Raw genomic sequence first — 21,260 nt, forward strand, 5'->3', positions numbered from 1 at the left:
GAGACAGAATCCCAAATCCTAGAAGCCTACAGGATGCCGAATGTCCAAAATCATAAGAGATCCACACCTAGACACATTATAATGAAGATGCCCAACATACAGAATAAGGAGAGAATTTTAAAAGCTACAAGAGAAAGGAAGCAGATTACATTTAGGGGTAAACCAATCAGGATAACAGCTGATCTTTCAACACAGACTCTGAAAGCTAGAAGATCCTGGAATAACATATTTCAAACACTGAAAGAAAATGGGTTCCAACCAAGAATCATGTATCCAGCGAAATTAAGCTTCAGGATGGAAGATGAAATTAAAACCTTCCACTATAAACGAAAGTTAAAAGAATTTGCAGCTAGAAAACCATCTCTTCAAAACATCCTTGGCAAAACATTTCAGGAAGAGGAAATGGAAAACAACAATGAAAACCAACAGTGGGAGGTAGGACAGTAAAGGGGGGAAAATAATCAAAGAGGAAAACAAACCATGTTTAGTAACATAAATAAACAAAAATGTCTGGAAGAACAAACCATATCTCAATAATAACCCTAAATGTTAATGGCTTAAACTCACCAATTAAGAGACACAGGCTAGTAGAATGGATCACAAAACAAGACCCAACAATATGCTGCCTACAGGAGACGCATTTGATAGGAAAAGATATACATAGACTGAAGGTGAAAGGTTGGGAAAAATCATATCACTCATATGGACTTCAGAAACAAGCAGGAGTGTCCATACTCATATCAAATAAAATAGATTTCAAGCCAAAGTTAATCAAAAGGGATAAAGAGGGACACTACATACTGCTCAAGGGAACCATACACCAACAAGACATAACAATCATAAATATATATGCCCCAAACAACGGTGCAGCTATGTTCATCAAGCAAACTCTTCTCAAGTTCAAGAGTCTAATAGACCACCACACAATAATCATGGGAGACTTCAACACACCTCTCTCACCACTGGACAGATCTTTCAAACAAAAGCTGAATAAGGAAACTATAGAACTCAATAACACAATTAACAACCTAGACTTAATTGACATATATAGAATATACCACCCAACATCAAGCAGTTACACTTTTTTCTCAGCAGCACATGGATCCTTCTCAAAAATAGATCATATATTATGTCACAAGGCAACTATTAGACAATATAAAGGAGTAGAGATAATACCATGCATCTTATCTGATCATAATGGAATGAAACTGAAAATCAATGATAAAAGAAGGAAGGAAAAATCATGCATCACTTGGAGAATGAACAATAGGTTACTGAATGATCAATGGGTTATAGAAGACATCAAGGAGGAAATTAAAAAGTTCTTAGAGATAAATGAAAACACAGACACAACATATCGGAATCTATGGGACACATTGAAAGCAGTTCTAAGAGGAAAATTCATTGCTTGGAGTTCATTCCTTAAAAAAAGAAAAAAAACAACAAATAAATGATCTCATACTTCATCTCAAAATCCTAGAAAAAGAAGAGCAAAACAACAGCAAAAGAAGTAGAAGGCAAGAAATAATTAAAATCAGAGCTGAAATTAATGAAATCGAAACAAAAGAAACAATTGAAAAAATTGACAAAACTAAAAGTTGGTTCTTTGAAAAAATAAATAAAATCGACAGACCCTTAGCCATGCTAACGAAGAGAAGAAGAGAGAGAACTCAAATTACTAGCATACGGGATGAAAAAGGCAACATCACAACGGACACTTCAGAAATACAGAAGATAATCAGAAATTATTTTGAATCCTTATACTCCAATAAAATAGAAGATAGTGAAGGCATCGATAAATTTCTTAAGTCATATGATCTGCCCAGATTGAGTCAGGAGGATATAGACAACCTAAACAGACCAATATCAATTGAGGAAATAGAAGAAACCATCAAAAGACTACCAACTAAGAAAAGCCCAGGACCGGATGGGTATACAGCAGAGTTTTACAAAACCTTTAAAGAGGAACTAACACCAATACTTTTCAAGCTATTTCAGGAAACAGAAAAAGTGGGAGAACTTCCAAATTCATTCTACGAGGCCAACATCACCCTGATTCCTAAACCAGACAAAGACACTTCAAAGAAAGAATACTACAGACCAATATCTCTAATGAACCTAGATGCAAAAATCCTCAATAAAATTCTGGCGAATCGGATTCAAAAACATATCAAAAAAATTGTGCATCATGATCAAGTAGGATTCATCCCTGGGATGCAAGGCTGGTTCAATATATGGAAATCAATAAATGTTATTCACCACATCAATAGACTTAAAATTAAGAACCATATGATCATCTCGATAGATGCAGGAAAAGCATTCGACAAAGTACAGCATCCCTTTATGTTCAAAACTCTCGAAAAACTAGGGATAACGGGAACATACCTCAACATTGTAAAAGCAATCTATGCTAAGCCTCAGGCTAGCATCATTCTGAATGGAGAAAAACTGAAGGCATTCCCTCTAAAATCTGGAACAAGACAGGGATGCCCTCTCTCACCACTTCTGTTCAACATAGTTCTCGAAACACTGGCCAGAGCAATTAGACAGATGAAAGAAATTAAAGGCATAAAAATAGGAAAAGAAGAACTTAAATTATCACTATTTGCAGATGACATAATTCTATACCTAGCAGACCCAAAAGGGTCTACAAAGAAACTATTAGAGCTAATAAATGAATTTAGCAAAGTGGCAGGATATAAAATCAACACGCATAAATCGAAGGCATTCCTGTATATCAGCGACAAATCCTCTGAAATGGAAATGAGGAAAACACTCCATTCACAATATCCTCAAAAAAAAAAAAAAAAAAACTTGGGAATCAACCTAACAAAAGAGGTAAGACTTATACAATGAAAACTACAGAACCCTAAAGAGAGAAATTGAAGATGATCTTAGAAGATGGAAAAATGTACCCTGTTCATGGATAGGCAGAACTAACATCATCAAAATGGCAATATTACCAAAAGTTCTCTGTAGGTTTAATGCAATCCCAATCAAAATCCCAATGGCATTTCTTGTAGAAATAGATAAAGCAATCATGAAATTCATATGGAAAAACAAAAGACCCAGAATAGCAAAAACAATGCTAAGCAGGAAGTGTGAATCAGGCGGTATATCAGGCAGTATAGCAATACCAGACTTCAAACTATACTACAGAGCAATAGTAACAAAAACAGCATGGTACTGGTACCAAAACAGGCGGGTGGACCAATGGCACAGAATAGAGGACACAGAAACCAATCCACAAAACTACAACTATCTTATATTTGATAAAGGGGCTAAAAGCATGCAATGGAGGAAGGATAGCATCTTCAACAAGTGGTGCTGGGAAAACTGGAAATCCATATGCATCAAAATGAAACTGAATCCCTTTCTCTCGCCATGCACAAAAGTTAACTCAAAATGGATCAAGGAGCTTGATATCAAATCAGAGACTCTGCGTCTGATAGAAGAAAAAGTTGGTTCCGATCTACATATTGTGGGGTCAGGCTCCAAATTCCTTAATAGGACACCCATAGCACAAGAGTTAATTACTAGAATCAACAAATGGGACTTACTCAAACTAAAAAGTTTTTCCTCAGCAAAAGAAACAATAAGAGAGGTAAATAGGGAGCCTACATCCTGGGAACAAATCTTTACTCCTCACACTTCAGATAGAGCCCTAATATCCAGAGTATACAAAGAACTCAAAAAATTAGACAATAAGATAACAAATAACCCAATCAAGAAATGGGCCAAGGACCTGAACAGACACTTCTCAGAGGAGGACATACTATCAATCAACAAGTACATGAAAAAATGCTCAGCATCGCTAGCAGTCAGAGAAATGCAAATCAAAACCACCCTAAGATACCATCTCACTCCAGTAAGATTGGCAGCCACTATGAAGTCAAACAACAAGTGCTGGTGAGGATGTGGGGAAAAGGGTACACTTGCTCATTGTTGGTGGGACTGCAAATTGGTGCAGCCAATTTGGAAAGCAGTATGGAGATTTCTTGGAAAGCTGGGAATGGAACCACCATTTGACCCAGTTATTCCCCTTCTCGGTCTATTCCTTAAAGACCTAAAAAGAGCATGCTACAGGGACACTGCTACATCGATGTTCATAGCAGTACAATTCACAATAGCAAGACTGTGGAACCAACCTAGATGCCCTTCAATAGATGAATGGATAAAAATAATGTGGCATCTATACACAATGGAGTATTACTCTGCATTAAAAAATGATAAAATCATAGAATTTTGAGGGAAATGGATGGCATTAGAGCAGATTATGCTAAGTGAAGCCAGCCAATCCCTAAAAAACAAATGCCAAATGTCTTCTTTGATATGAGGAGAGTAACTAAGAACAGAGTAAGGATGAAGAGCATGAGAAGATTAACATTAAACAGGGATGAGAGGTGGGAGGGAAAGCGAGAGGGAAGGGAAATTGCATGGAAATGGAAGGAGACACTCAGGGTTATACAAAATTACATACAAGAGGAAGTGAGGGGAAAGGGAAAAATAATACAAGGGGGAGAAATGAATTACAGTAGAGGGGGTAGAGAGAGAAGAGGGGAGGGGAGGGGAGGGTAGGGGGGATAGTAGAGGATAGGAAAGGCAGCAGAATACAACAAACACTAGTATGGCAATATGTAAATCAATGGAAGTGTAACTGATGTGATTCTGCAATCTGTATACGGGGTAAAAATGGGAGTTCATACCCCACTTGAATCAAAATGTGAAATATGATATGTCAAGAACTATGTAATGTTTTGAACAACCAACAATAAAAAAAATTAAAAAAAATAAACAAAAATAAACAAAAAAAGGGCTGAGGATGTGGCTCATTGGTAAACACCCCTGAGTTCAATCCCTGGTACCAAAAAGAAGTCTGGTCCATTCACAGACATTTAGCATTTAGATAATGGATAGAGAGATGTTCAAAGCTCTTTGAAATTATACATTTGCAATATTTTTAAATAATTTAGAAAGATACCATTTCCCAAATTTCAATCTCAGAATTTTTAAGAAATGAAATCATTTTCAAAAAAAATTTATACAGGGGGTGGAAACAGTTCTAAATACCTGCTTCAAAGTGTTCTCTCCATAGCATGCATTTCTTTTTTCAAAGCAGTCACTATCTCTCTCACTCATCCAGTGTTAATGTTACTTGGCTGGACAGACTTGGTGTCATTTTTGCAGAGATACCTGCTGGGTTGCATATTCCAATAGCTTCTCGTCACCATATAAGTTTCAGAGACATGCTCTTTATCCAGTAATGTGGCAGAAGGAGGTGCTCACTTGATGAGCTGGTCTGGTTCGTTTCTGTCTGTTGGTAGAACACGTTAGGAACAGCTTGGGCACATTGTGAGGGAAACAAATGAATCCATCTAAGTTTCTGCCAGTAACACCTGGTGCGCTGGCTCAAGGAGATGGAGAAGAGTTTAACAGAGACAGTTACCAATGCCTGGGTGCAGTTCAGGAAGCTAGCAGTGACAGGGAAGGAGGAACAAGGAGCCCTTACTTCCCGCCTGAAGGGCTAAGGGGATGACCCCCTGACCCCAGTCTAGGGTGAGAGCTCTTATTCCACAATGGGAGCACAACAATGGCTGTGGTGGCAGAGGGCCATCTTGATCTGCTCAGGCTCCTGTGAGGGCTCAGACAACAGAAGCCCATTTTCCGACAGTTCTGAAGTCCAAGGTTAAGGTGCTGGCCATCTTCTCCCTGTGTCTTCACATGGTCACCTCCGTGTTTGTCTCTGGGTCTATATTTTCTCTTCCTACAAGGCCCACCAGTCTAATTGATCTTCCTTGAGCCTAATTATCTCCTTAAAGGCCCTTTCCCAGATTTGGTCATGTTCTGAGATATGGGGGGGTTAGAATGCAACGTGTGAATGGGATGGGGTACAATTTAGCCCACGACTGGACACTGCCAACCTGTGGCCTGTAGGGAGGGTGCCCAAGCAGTCACACCTTAACAGCTGCTGCTTCTGACCTGCCTGGCAGTGGCTGGTCTGCCAGTACCTTTCACTGGCCACACCTAAATGGTGGGAGCCCGAGACAAGCCAGCCTGTTTGCTGCCACCCTGAGGGATGGTCAGCCTGCTGGGGTCTGGAGAGGAAAAGGAAGAAATATGCAGGAATAGTATTCATTTTACAAAGTCACTGTGCTGAACTTAGAAAATATAGATTTACAACTGTTATGATTTAACAAAGAAGAAAACAGAACTAATGGTCAGAATGGGGTGGCTAGTTTTGTAGGTTGCACAGGGTTGTTGGTTTTGGAAACTGCTGTTACTAGGTTCAGCTCTGTGTGTTGTAACAGTGTGAACATCATGCATAGAAATTAGTCCTTGTGAGAATTAGAAGTCTTCCCTCTGGGCAGACAAATGAGAAAACATGCCTTCCACCAGGCTGAGCAGTCTTTTGGGTGCATACTTTGGTGGGTTCCCTATTCATCTTCATAGACTAAATGTGTATGACCTGGGGTAGCAACCCTTTGTGACCTTAGGTTGACAGTCCACACTCCACAGTCTTCCCTTCCAGTAACCCCAGCCCCCAGGGTCACGAGCAAATTGAAGGATACATTTCGATGTTGTGTCTGCCATATTATTGCCATACTCTGTAAACTGGAGGAAGAAAATTATTAAGCCATAGCAAAATTAAAACCTGTCACTGGTCTTAAATCATTCAAGCCTTATCTGGCTGGTAGTTTCTGGATGAACTTAAATAAGTATTTAGTGGATCTTCCTCCTAGAGGGAGTAACTAATTTAGATCACTTGCTAACACTTTGGGCAACTATTTTCAAAAACAAAAATTGTTTTAGTTGTAGATGGACACAATATTTTTATTTTTATTTATTTATTTTTATGTGGTGCTGAGGATCGAATCCAGAGCCTTATGCATGCGAGGCAAGTGCTCTACCACGGAGCTACAGTCCCAGCCTGGGTAATTCTATTTTAAGAGTTTAGGATTATTGGAAAACACGAGAAGCCTGCACACTGTACAGCTTCAGGGGGTACCGTGCCATTCTATAGTCATTGTAGACCTGTATGGCCTCTCTGACAACTCTCTGGTAGATGGTAGTGAAGCTTTCTAAGAGCAGGTGTCTCCTCCATCTCCAACTGATGGGAAGTTGCAGTGTAAGTGGCAGGCTAGGTACCTAGGTGAGGCACCGGGGATGGTGCTGGGGAAAGGGAAGGACCTGGTGAAGATTAACACATGGCCCTAACTCCTCAACAATGTGAAGGAGATAGATGGGCACCTTAGTCCCAGTTTTAAAATAACACCCAGATGTACTGCCTTCCCCATATCTCCTCCCTGGCTCTGTTGGTGAGCCAAGAATGGAAGGTTGGCAAGGAGAATGAGCTGCCACCATACTCCAGCAGTGGCCACGTTAGAATACAGAGGCTTTGGGTTTAAAGGGATGAGATTGTGAGACACCCACAATTGCCACTGCCATGCTAGGAGAGGGAGGAGAATTACTGAGGTCCAGGGACATGGGGTGGATGGTCAGCAGAGGCTGCACCAGCAGCAACCTGGCCTGGTCCACGGTTGCTGCAGCCATTGGTAGAAGCCACGAAACAATATCCCAGGAACCAGAGATCTGTGCCATAAACTTCATCCTGCCTTAGATAAACCCAGCTACTTTTCAGAACAGAAGAGCAAATGCAATTCTATGTGGAAGCCATTGATACTGGTTGTACTCTAGGCCTGGCACCTTCCCCTTCCCTTTCTTTGAGGGCCAGTCTCCTGTCAGCTGTCACTCACTGCTCATCTTTGCCAAAATTTACCCTCCAACTCCCCAGGTTCTAATGACTGCCCCCCATATGCCAGGTGGAGGTGTTCATTGTAAAAGAGAGAGACAGACGGATACAGAGATTTCCTCTAATCTTACGGTGATAACCACTTTGAAAACATTTTGGCATTACCTTGTAAACCTGAAGCCAGGCCTGTCCCATGATCTAGCAGTCATACTCCAGGGCATGTGCCCTACAGGAAAACATGCATGGTTGTCCCAGTAGACACATGCAGATATGTTCATCATAGCCAAAGACCAGAAAGAGAACTCGTTTATCAACTATAAAATGGTATACAATGGATTACCGTGTGACAATACAAATAAGTTATAGATATGCCAAAATATGATTAAATGTTAAAGATTGAGCAAAAGATGCCGGATGTAACAAATATTTAATGTATGATTTTGTTTTTGTACAGTTTAAGTATGGGCAAACTAAAGTATGTTTTAGGGATTCATATTTGGTGGTAAATAATAAAAAAAGGCAAGAAAATGAATACTGTGAAGACTGCAGAGTAGAACTTCCTGAATGAAAGGAGAGTTTTATGATTGTGAAGAGACGCCCATGGGGAGTGGTCTGTGGAGGTGCCCCTGTTTGATTCTTGACTTGGGTGTGAGTCAGAAGGGTGTTCATTTGGTAAAGGTACATCTGTTTTATGCACTTTTCAAAGCTTATTATGTTTCACAAATTAGAAATAGTTAGCATGAAACTACTCACTGCCTGTTAATTCTCAGGAAGATTAGGTACTGAGATGAAACTTAAAGGATGAATAGGGGTTCTCTAGGTAGGGAAGAATATTCTAGGAGAGAGACAAGAAGGCACAAACGTCTAGAGCAGAGAACTCTTCTGAGGTCTTAGAGTTCATGATGGGGTATGACTGGGGATTAGGCTTCAAAGGCAGTAAAAATGAGTCATGGGGGAGCCGGGCATTTAGACTTGGTGGGGCTTGTAGAAAGATTTTAAACAAGGGAATGAGATTATAAGAATTGGAGAGAGCCCATAGGAACACATAGCAAAGAGGTCATTGAGATATGACTTCTTCAGCAGAGTCATTTGACTTGAGAACAGGAGGTTCCCTGTCCCCCCTCAGTGGAGGCATGGCAGCAGACACAAGAGTGTCAGCAGACACAAGAGTATCTCCCCATAATACTCCCATTTTTGTCATCAAAAAGAAATCTGGTAAATGGAGATTATTGCAAGATTTAAGAGCGATTAATAATGAGATGGTTATTATGGGGAGATACAGAAGGTTGTATATGTCCTTCTGCTAATTGTTGTTTGACCAGATCATGGGCTGCTTGTATCTTTTCTTTAGTCAGGGGCCACTGAGGAACCCATACTGGTCTTTCTGATTTCCAAGTAATTTTTATTGTCTCAGTGGTCCTTTGTGAAAATCCAACCCATGTCTGTCTGTTCCTTGATCTATTTGCTGCTATACCTTGTTCTTGTTTTTCTAATCTTTTTCCTTTCCTAAAACCTTGTCTAGTCATAATAGTGGGTGCATTTTGGTTGATGTTATTTGTTAATGTCAAACCTAATTGATCTAGGACATCTCGTCCCCATAAATTTACGGGAAGATGATCCAATACATAGGGCTGTATAGTTCCTTCACATCATTCAGGATCCTTCCAATCTAATACCATTGCACTTCTATGGGGATTTGTCACCACTCCTAGGCCTCAAAGCGTTTGAGTGGCTTGTTGTAATGGCCAATGTTTTGGCCATTCTTGACGAGAGAGATGATGCTAAGGTCTGCACCTGTATCCAGTAGCCCATTAAATTCATGTCCTTGAATATTTAGTTTTAGTATTGGGGGAGAATCTAAATTTAAAGAAAGCATAGCCCAATCTACACCTGTGGAGCCTAATCCCTTGGAACCTCTTTCTACAGCACGACTGGAAAATTTATCATGTAGGTTTGGTATTATTAGTAACTGTGCTATTCTATCTCCTGGTGAAATTACTGATATACCCTTTGGAGAACTGGCTATAATTTTTATTTCACCTTCATAATCGGGATCAATTACCCCAGGACTTATCATATGCAGTGGGCTGCGGTGGGGACATGGAGACAAAAGTTTATAGCACCGGCCAGCGCTGTAAAGGGGGCCAAGTATAAATGCAACAGCTGAGGTAAGGATTAGGTTGGGAATTCCACTATTTCCCCATTCTAAGAGGTTGTAGCTCTTTTCATTTTCAAAAACTCAAAACTATTTATTTTAGAGACATAAAAATTAACTTGGTTTTCCAGGTTGTTTTTCACCCTTCCTTACCTATCTCTCCAGTGTAATGAGGTATAATTGACAAATAAAAGTTGTGTATATTTTAAAAATAAATAATTCATGGTTAACAAGATGGTTCAACTGGAATGTTGATGCTCTATGAGACTGGATGGGTTTCTTTTGTAAAGTGCTTGAAAAAATACCCAGGAAGGTCAGATTTTTCTGCAGGATCAGAGTTTCTAGAGCATATTGAACAGAGATGGCAACTTCCAGCTGACATTTTAGAAACCTCATTGTGTCCTTAATTTAATACACACCAAAGCTGGTGGCTGAGAACTTATTTACAGGCCCTCAGGGGCCAGATTTAGAAAGTGGTTTATTTTATCTTCTTTTCCTTCTATACTTTTTCTTACTTTTATTCATTTTCCTTTCTGTGTCTTTTCTACTTCCTTTCTCTTTCTCCTTCATGCCATCTGTTCATTTCTGTCTGCTTTCTGGTTTTCCACTGCCACAGCTGTCCTGGTTGTCAGTTTTACTATGTTCCATGTGACAACGGGCAAGCTGACTGCATGAGCCAAAATTATAACATCACAAGAAACCTCGTCTTTTGGAGGGTACCTGCCCTCTTGGGGCCAAATCTCTCCTGCTCCTTCTTACACCCTGACTGCTTCAGGAGACAGAATAGAAGGAGAGCAGCTTCCTCACACTTGAGGCCACAGAGTGGGAGATAGCAGATTCTGAACAGGGTGAGCCAGGCTAGGCATCTTGCACAGGAATATGTGTGACGTGGTTACATGCAGGGCAATGATCAAAGGGGTAAGTATATCAAGGTATTGGGAGTCAGGTTTCTTGTTGTCAGGAAGGAGAATTACAGAAATGGAAAGGGAAATGAACCTGCGGCGTTGGAAGTATGGATGTGAAAATTCATGTTTTCCAATATTTATACAGATAAGAGAGTTCTATATGTTTGTGCTCACACATAGATGTGCATGCAAATGGGTACACGCACATTTCCTAACCTTCCCACTGTTAGGGGCTGGGAATAGTGATGTCTGTAGCAAAGAATACTCGCCAGATCTTGATTTCTAAATATCGCTCTCCACATAAAGGAACTAGGGATTTTTGGAGCAATGAATGGGTCAGGGAAGATACAAAATGGCCTGGGATACTTTGTGGCTCCAGAAGGCAAAGTATGTTTGAAGAACATAGAAGCTTGTTTGAAGGCCTCCCAATGACGGAACTGAAAATAATTTGAATATCAAAGCAATAAGTGGAACTGATTGGAACCCACTGATAAGAAACCTGAATCCATATTCTGATTCAGAGGGGTAAATGAATACAAGTTTAAGAGTATTTCCTTGGCTTCAAAGTACCTCTCCATAAAGTGCATCTTAATTACAAAGTAGTAAAGAATAACTTTACAATGGAGGTACCTGGAAGATGCCCCTTTGGTTAAGTAGTCAAAGGGAACATTTTTGGTAATAAGACAAACCGAATTCAAGCACTCTTGAAGGGATGCAGAGAAGGGAACAACACAGTTTCCCTTGGATGATTGTCTGTCAATGATGGTTGGCACAGAAACTGCAAAAAAACCCATCTGAGGACACTCTGATCTATAATGTTCAATTGTGTTGAAGTCATGAAAGTCAAAGGCAGGTGAGCTCCTTTAGATTGAGGAAAAACTAGATTGAGACGTGACAACTAAATGCAGTGTGCAATTTCGAACTGAATCTTTTACAACAAAGAACATTACTGGAATAATTGGTGTGACTTGACTGGGGTCGTAGGTTGGTTGGTAGTAATGTATTCGTGTTACCTTTCTGACTTTGATGTCCTGTTGTGGTTGTGTAGGAGAATGCCCTTGTGGTAGAGGTAATGAAGCAATGGGTCCATCATTTGTTCTCAAATAAATCAGGGTAAAATTTCTTTGTACTGTATTGTTACTTTTGTGTTTCAAAATTTTAAAGACATTTCTGAATCAAATGGTATAATCACATTTTGGGAAAAGATATGTGGTAAACACAAAATTCCCTTTAATTTAGGGGAGAAAGTGAGAATTTATAGAAATTTAGTGTTTATGGTGGACCACACAGGCTCCCTGTTTTGTCTCCTCAGCTCTCAAGGAGTGCTTTGGTGGTAAGATATAGATGCACTGTTACTTGTGAGTGCCCTTGAGAAGCTGAAAGATTGGGTAATAGGAAGTGTCTTCCACCTACTTCTGAACTCACTGGTTAGAGGAAGGGGGACACTAAACCTGCCAGCCCAGTAGCTCAATCTTGAGCTCTGCTTCAGGTGGAACAGGGAAAAGGGGATGGTGTCTTGGGTATACCTTGAAGTGCTCTATAAGAGGCTGGCTGAATAAAGAAGAATGAAATTATGGCATTTGCCAGTAAATAGATGGAACTAGAGACTATCATGCTAATTAAAATAAACCAACCCCCCAAAACCCAAGGCTGAATGTTCTCTCTGATTTGTGGATGCTAACCCACAATATGTTGCTGGGAGGGAAGAACACAAGCTCATTGGATTACATAAAAGGGAAGGAAGGGAAGGGAACAGGAATGGGAAAGACGGTGGAATGAATTGGACATAATTTTCCTTTGTTCATATATGAAGACATGGCCAGTGTAACTCCACATCATGTACAACCAACCTCAAGAATGGGAATTTATGCTTCATGTATGTATAATATGTCAAAATACATTCTACTGTTATATAACTAAAAAGAAGAAATAATTTTTTTTAAAAAAGGCTAGGAAAATACCATCAAAGGAGGAACTAAATCAAATTAAAAACCAAAAATAAATCAAAATGAAAAGGAATATAAATCATATCATAATAATAACTTTGTTAATGGCCTAAACTCGTCAATCAAAAGACTTAGACTGGCAGGTTGGATTAAAAACAATACCTGACAATATGCTGTCTCCAAGAGACTCACCTCCTAGGCAAAGACATACACAGATTGAAGATAAAAGGATGGAAAAAAAATTTATTCCCATGGACTGTGTAAATAAGCAGGGGCTTTCATCCTTATATCTGATAAAGTGGACTTTAAGACAAAGTTAGTCAGAAAGGACAAAGAAGGCTATTACATACTGCTTAAGGGAATTATACATCAACAAGACATAACAATCATAAATGTTTATACCCCAAACAATGGAGCATCTCTGTACACTAAACAAACCATTCTCAATTTCAAGAAGCCAATAGAACACAACACAATAATACTGGGTAATTTTAATACACTTTTCTTATTACTAGATAGGTCTTCCAAACAAAAACTAAACAAATTATAGAACTAAATAATATAATCAATAATTTGAACTTAATGGACATATATAGAATATTTCTTCCATCTGCAAGCAAATATACTTTCTTCTCAGCAGCACATGGCTCCTTCTCTAAAACAGACCATATATTATGCCACAAAGCAACTCTTTGCAAGTACAAAAACATAGAGATACTACCTTGCATTCTATCAGATCATAATGGAATGAAATTAGAAATCAATAATAAAATAAAAATAGAAGCTACTATAACACCTGGAGACTAAATAATATGCTATTGAATGATGAATGGATAGCAGAATAAATCAAGGATAAAATAAAAAAAATACTTAGAAGTGAGAATACCATACATCATAGCAAAATCTCTGGAATACTGTGAAGGCAGTGCTAAGAGGAAAGTTCATTGCATTGAGTTCATTCATTAAAAGATTAGAAAGTCAATGAATAAATAGCCTAAGATTACATCTCAAAGCCCTAGAAAAAGAACAAATTTACACCAAAATCAGTAGAAGAGTGGAAATAATTAAAATCAGAGCTAAAATCAATGAAATTGAAAAAAAAGAAATAATTTAAAAAAATGACAAAACAAAAAGATGGTTTTTTTAAAAAATAAATAAAATTGATAAATGCTTAGCCAAGCTAATGAAGAGAGATAGAAAACTCAAATTACTAAAATTCATGATGAAAAATGAAATCACAATGGATACTACTGAAATACAGAAGATAATTAGAAACTATTTTGAAAATTTATATTCCAGTAAAATAAAAAATCCCCAAAACATCAACAAATTTCTAGAGACACGTGACCTAACCAAACTGAATCAGGAGGACATACACAATTTAAACAGATCAATTTCAAGCAACAAAATAGAAGACATCATCAAAAGTCTACCAACCAAGAAAAGCCCAGGACCAGACAGAATTTCAGCAGAGTTCTCCAAGACCTTCAAAGAATAATTATCACCAATACTCCTCGAATTATTCCATGAAATAGTTAGTTTGAAAGCATCCCTTTATTTTCTACCAGACAAGTATCACCCAGATACCAAAACCAGACACATCAAGGAAAGAAAACTTCAGACCAATATCACTGATGAATATAGATGCAAAAATTCTCAATATAATACTGGCAAATCATACAAAAACTTATTAAAAAGATAGTGCACCACAATCAGGTGGGGTTCATCCCAGAGATGCAAGGTTGGTTTGACATACAGAAATCAATAAGCGTAATTATCACATCATTAGACTTAAGAGCAAGAATTATATGATCATCTCAATAGATGCAGAAAAAGCATTTGGCAAAATACAGCACCCCTTCATGTTCAAAACACTAGAAAAACTAGGGATAGTAGGAACATACCTCAACATTGTAAAAGCTATCTATTGCTAAGCTCAAGGCCAACAACATTCTAAATGGAGAAAAACTGAAAGCATTCCCTCTAAAAACTGGAACAAGACAACGATATCCTCTTTTACCACTTCTGTTTAACATAGTCCTGGAAACTCTAGTCAGAGCAATTAGATGAAATAAATTAAAGGGATACAATTAGGAAAAGAATTCAAACTCTCACTATTTGCCAATGACATGATTCTATATTTAGAAGATCCAAAAAATTCATCAGAAAACTTCTAGAACTAATAAATGAATTCAGCAAAGTATCAGGGTATAAAATCAAAACCCATAAATCAAATGCATCAAATGCATCTCTATACATCAGTAAAGAATCACTGAAAGAGAAATTAGGAAAATTATCCCACTCACAATAGCCTCAAAATAAAATAAAATACTTGGGAGCCAATGTAACAAAAGAGGTGAAACACCTCTACAATGAAAGCTATAGAACACCAAAAAAAAAAAAAAAAAAAAGAAAAAAGAAAAAAAAAGAAATTGAAGAAGACCTTAGAAGATGGAAAGATCTCCCATGCTTGTGGATAGGCAGATTTAATATTGTCAAAATGACCATACTACCAAAAGTGTAATACAGATTTAATACAATCCCTATCAAAATCTTAATGACATTCTTCATAGAATTAGAAAAAGCAATTATGAAATTAATTTGGAAAAATAAGAGACCCAGAATAACCAAAGTAATCCTTAGCAAGAAAAGTGAAGCAGGAGGATGACTATTCCAGACCTTAAACTATACTTCAGAGCCATAGTAACAAAAACAACATGGTACTGGCACCAAAACAGACACATGGACCAAGAAGACACAGAGACAAACCCACATAAATACAATTATCTTATACTGGATAAAAGCATCAAGAACATACATTGGAAAGCGGGCATGGTGGCACTCACCTGTAATCTCAGAAGCTCAGGATGCTGAGACAGGAGGATAGTGAGTTCAAAGCCAGCTTTAGCAATGGCGAGGTGCTAAGCAAGTTGGTGAGACACTGTCTCTAAATAAAATACAAATTAGGGCTGGGGATGTGGCTCAGTGGTCGAGTGCCCCTGAGTTCAATCCCTGGTACCCCCCAAAAAATACATTGGAGAAAAGATTGCCTCTTCAAGAAATGGTGCTTTGAGAATTTGAAATCCATATGTAACAAAATGAAATTAAACCCCATCTCTCATCCTGCACAAAACTCAATTCAAAGTGGATCAAACCCTTAGGCACTGGAACAGAGTCTCTGCACCTAACAGAATAAAAAGTAGGCCCCCAAATCTGACTTCCCTAACAAGACTTCTAAAGTACAAGAAGTAAAATGAATAATAAATAAATGGTTAGAAATGATGGTGGAATGTGATGGTCATCATTATCCAAAGTACATATATGAAGACATGAATTGGTGTGAATATACTTTGTATACAACCAGAGATATGAAAAATTTGTGCTCTATATGTGTAATATGAGTTGTAATGCATTCTGCTGTCATATATGAATGAAAAATTAATAATAAAAAAAGAAAAAGAATAAATAAATGGGATGGATTCAAACTAAAAAAGCTGCTTCTCAGCAAAGGAAATGACCAACAATGTGAAGAGAGCCTACAGATTGGGAGAAAAATCTTTACCACATGCACCTCAGATAAAGCATTAATCTCCAGGATATAAGAACTCAAAAAACTCAACACCAAAAAAACCCAAATTACCCAATCAATGAATGAGCTAAGGAACTGAACAGTCACCTCACAAAAGAAGAAATACAATGGATCAATAAATATATGAAAAAATGTTCAACATCTCCAGCAATTAGAGAAATGCAAATCAAAACTACTCTCATCTCACTCCAGTCAGAATGGCATTTATCAAGAATACAAACAACCATAAATGTTGGTGAGGATGTGGGGGGAAAGGTACATGCACACGTTGCTGGTGGGGACTGCAAAGTGGTGCAACCATTGTGGAAAGCAGTATGGAGATTCCTCAGAAAACTTGGAATGGGAACACCTATTTGATCCAGCTATCCCACTCCTCAGTTTATACCCAAAGGATTTAAAATCGGCATACTATAGTGGCATAGCCACATCAGTGTTTATAGCAGCTCAATTCACAATAGCTGAACTATGGAACCCACCTAGGTGCCCTTCAACAGATGAATGGATAAAGAAATTGTGGTATATATACACTATGGAATATTACTCAGCCTTAAAGAAGAATGAAATTATGGCATTTGCAGGTAAATGGATAGAGCTGGAGAATATTATGCTAAGCAAAATAAGCCAGTTCCCCCAAACCAAAGGCTAAATGTCTTCTCTATGTGTGGATGCTAATTTGCAATGCAGTGGGGCTAGGGAAAAATAGAGGTACTTTGGATTAGGCAGAGGGCAGTGAAAGGAGGTGGGATATGGGGGTAGGAAGAATAGTCCAATGAATTGGACATTATTACCCTATATACATACATGATTATGCAGCTATACAACCAGTGTGATTCTACATCATGTACAACCAGAAGGATGAGAAGTTACACTCCGTTTATGTAAGATGTGTCAAAATGCATTCCGCTGTCATAATTAATTAGAACAAAAACAACAACAACAACAACAAACAAACCCAAAACAAAAAGGCTGTCAGACTTGTGGCCTGTCTTTTTTATTGTTGTTGTTATTTTTTATTTGAGGAGCTGAATATGAAAGTGAAAGAAGGATCTGGAATACTTGTGCTGTTGTAGAACAGATTTGACCTTCAAAGTGAGAGTCAGGGGCTCTGTGAGAGGGATGAAGGACATTACCTAGGATCATTTGGCAAGAAACATTTGGAGCACCTGCTGTGAGTCTGAGTCCTCACAGACTGACTTTCACAGGTTTTTGGTTGTGCTGCCTCTGACTTTCATGAAGGGGCCCTATCTGAAACCATTTTAGGAAACAGTCATTGTGTGGGTGGAGAAGTGGTAGAGGGGTCAGACTATATACAGGTATTTACAAATCCATAATCTGACATGTGGGGAATGTGTCATCTAAGGCAAAGGGAGTCAGAATGATGTTCTTTGGAAAGCATCCCACACCCTGCACCATCTCACCCTGCACAAAACTCGATTCAAAGTGGATCAAACTCTTAGGCACCGGAACAGAGACTCTGCACCTAATAGAATAAAAAGTAGGCCCCAAATCTTCACCATGTTGGCTTAGGAACTGACTTTCCTAACAAGACTTCTAAAGTGCAAGAAGTAAAACGAAGAATAAATAAATGGTTAGAAATGATGGTGGAATGTGATGGACATCATTATCCAAAGTTCATGTATGAAGACACGAGTTAGTATGAATATACTTTGTATAAAACCAGAGATATGAAAAATCTAGGGCAAAAGAAGACAAAACAAAAAGCAAGATGATACTTTCTTGTCATACCGTCTAAACATTTTCAGAGCAGGAATGATAAAGGAAATGTCAACTCTCTGGACATCTGTTCCAAATCTCCTTCCAATAAGAGCAGAGCTACCAAAGACTTCACTTGTTGGCCTATCAATACCCATTCTCTCAGAAGGCACAGGAGCCAGTGAGGAAATGGCATCTCTGGAGTAATTCTGATCAGTAACTAAGGAACTGGCTGATAATGTGAGAGATGCCTGTGTACCCTGGTCCCCTCACAGTATGTCCATAACAAAAGCAAGAGTGAAGTGAATTGCTACTTCTCCTTGCAACATTGTCACCTACAGACAGTGAACTTGTATCTTTCCGCAAGACTGTCCTCTGAGGACCAGGACATCATAATGATGATTATTATTATTTGGTGGTGGTGTAGATTGAACCCAGGGCCTTGTGCATGTGAGGCAAGTACTCTACCAACTGAGCTATATCCCCAGCCCCACATTGTGTGATCTTTATGTCTTCTGGTATCTGGTGCAGTATCTCTTAAAAGCAAAAATCAGTCTTGTTGAATTGGAATATCAGGAGCATATCAACCACTGTTGGGATGATCTGACAAGGCTCTCTAAGAGTTTTTTCTAATTATGTTTTCATCGTAGTTGGGTATGGTCGTGCACTTGTGTAATATCAGAGACTCAGGAGATTGAGGCAGGAGGATTTCAAATGTGAGGCCAGCGTCAGCAACTTAGTGAGGCTCTAACCAACTTAGTGAGACCCTGTTTCAAAAATAAAAAGGGTTGGGGCTGTATCTCTGTGGTAAAGTGTTCCTGGGTTCAATCCCCTGTACCCAAACACAAACAAACCCCCAAAACAAAACAACAAAATAAAGGCAAAAAGTTTTCATTGTAGAAAATTGGAAAAAATTAGAAAAAATACTAGAAGATAGAAAATTTGCATAATATTCTCACCTACTATTAAGCATTTTGATCTTTTTCATTTTTTGTACTTAAATATTGTTTTATAATTATGATCATGCAGTAGCTACAATACCTAATACTTTTCTCCTTATATTCTGATCAATTTTTCATGACTAAAGATCTTTATTTGATTTGGCATAGTGGCACACAACTGTAATCCCAGCTAATTGGGAGGCTAGAGCAGGGGGATCAAAAGTTCAAGGCCAGCCTGGGAAACTTAATAAGACCCTGTCACAGAACAAAAGAATAAAAAAGGATGGGGATATTGCCCAGTGATAAAGCACTTGCCTAAGGTGGAATGCCCTGGGCTTGATCCCTAGTACAAACCCCCACCTCCAAAGAAAAATTTTAAGTCTTTTTTTTTTTTTTTTTTTGTACCAGGGATTGAACCCAAGGGTGCTTAACCACTGAACCACATCCCCAGCCCTTTTTATATTTTATTTAGAGACAGGGTCTCACTAAGTTGCTTAGGGCCTCACTAAATTGCTGAGGCTGGCTTTGAACTTTGCCATCCTCCTGCCTCAACCTCCCCCTGCTGCTGGGATTACAGGCTGCACCACCTTGCCTGGCCAAAAAGTTTTTTTAAAAAATGATGTCATAATATTTGTTTGCATATCTTTGTCATAATTAATCATGGTGATTTAAAAAGTAAAACAGCATAAGGATTTTCATGGGCTTCAACTTTTACAAATGTTGATATTAATGAAAAGTCAGAAAAGAAATACTACTTGTATTGGAGGGACTGGGCCAGGTAGGGCGGCAGGTTTGGCTCTAGGCTGTCCCTTGGGTTCTGAGCGTTATCTTGAGTCAGTTGTGGTACATCTGGCAGGTGATCTGGTAGTGTGGACTGTGGAGCCAGATTTGAGGAGTGAAAGTTACAGCTGCAGTGCTCAAGCCAGGGCAGAGAACAGCAGTGAAGTCACATCTCCACCTCTCAAGACTGTCTGGCTTATTTTGTGGTATCCTAGTTGGTAGAACCAAATCTGGTAGGTGGAAATTACCACCAAACAATTTTAACTCACTAAATAAGTTTGAGAGCTGTTCCAAAAAGATACAGAATACTCCATGAGGTGCGGAGCTATTCGAGCAGGGCCTGTGGCTTCTGGAATGTCAGAGGGTAGGAGTCACCTGCAGTGTTATGATCTGTGTCTTGTGTGAGCAATGAAATGGGCCTGAGCCTTTCAGAATCACGTGCTTTAGAAAAATAAATAACAGTATTTAATCCAAAGCCACCTGTTTTCAATTCTCAGCAGTCTAGAGACCTGACAACACTTTCTGGAAACTAAGTTGTGGTCTGACAAGGCCCATGGCTTATCCCCAACCCTTGGCTTCCTTTGGTCTTAAAAAGTCACATTTATGTCTCTCCCCAGTCTAGCAACAAGGCTCACAGTCAGGATCAGTGCACCGCCAGTGTCGGTAACAGTGATGGTGTGAGCTTCATTCAGCTGCTTCGTTGAAAGAACCCCAAATTCAAGATCTCTGTTGTCCCTGGAGGTTTTTGTTCCTGAGATTCTGACCATCCACCTGGAGTCGGCCTTCAAGATTGCAGCAGGCTGTGACTGGGTCTTGGGTCTTTTAAGAGCTCACAGTTAAGGCTGAAGAATAATAAAAGCCTCCCTCTAGTGGCTCAAGCTCAAACTCTTTCTTGCCCTGTAAAGGACCCAGAGGGAGTATGCAGGAGCCATTTTCAAAACAGGATTGAAATTCCAGGGCTCTCCTGGCGGATCCCACACTAGGAGCCCGGCACACAGTGCGCCTCCCAGCTGTGGCTGTGCCAAGAGCTTCAGCCACTGCCGGTGCAAACTAGCCCCTGAGAGCATGTGACCACCACCTGGTCCCCGCCCTCCTAGGCCAGCCTGCCTCCAGCCCTGGAGTGTTTCTCTCATAGAGTTGCTATTTGATGGGGGAATGAACTACCTGGATTTCCTTAAATCCTGAGCTTTGAGTTCTCCTCCCTCTCCCACCTACTTGGCATCTTAGGCTTCTTGTAGAAGGGGGTGGGGGAATCTTTACAGGTCGATGACATTTGTCCCAGTGTCACCTTTTGGTTACTCAAATGAGTTGAGGCTGTTATTAGTTAGAACTTAACATTTGTAGACTCCCACCCCAGGCTGGGGGCCACCACCTTTCTCCTAGTGAAGTTTTTGTGAAATTCAACATGTAGAATTCCATCTCTGGTAGATATACGTAATGTTATTACCCGTGAAAGGTGTGGTGATTGGGGCTATGAGGAA

General features: G+C 39.2%; 1 protein-coding gene across 3 annotated transcripts in view; it reads left to right on the forward strand.

Moving 5' to 3' along the window:
• The window catches only part of LOC308631046 (uncharacterized protein), a 159,354-nt gene that overhangs the window by 22,008 nt on the left and 116,086 nt on the right, over positions 1-21,260 (forward strand). The gene's annotated exons all lie outside the window — the stretch shown is intronic.

Source organism: Spermophilus citellus, assembly GCF_964194105.1.
Source record: "Spermophilus citellus genome assembly, chromosome: 11".
Taxonomy (NCBI): Eukaryota; Metazoa; Chordata; class Mammalia; order Rodentia; family Sciuridae; genus Spermophilus; species Spermophilus citellus.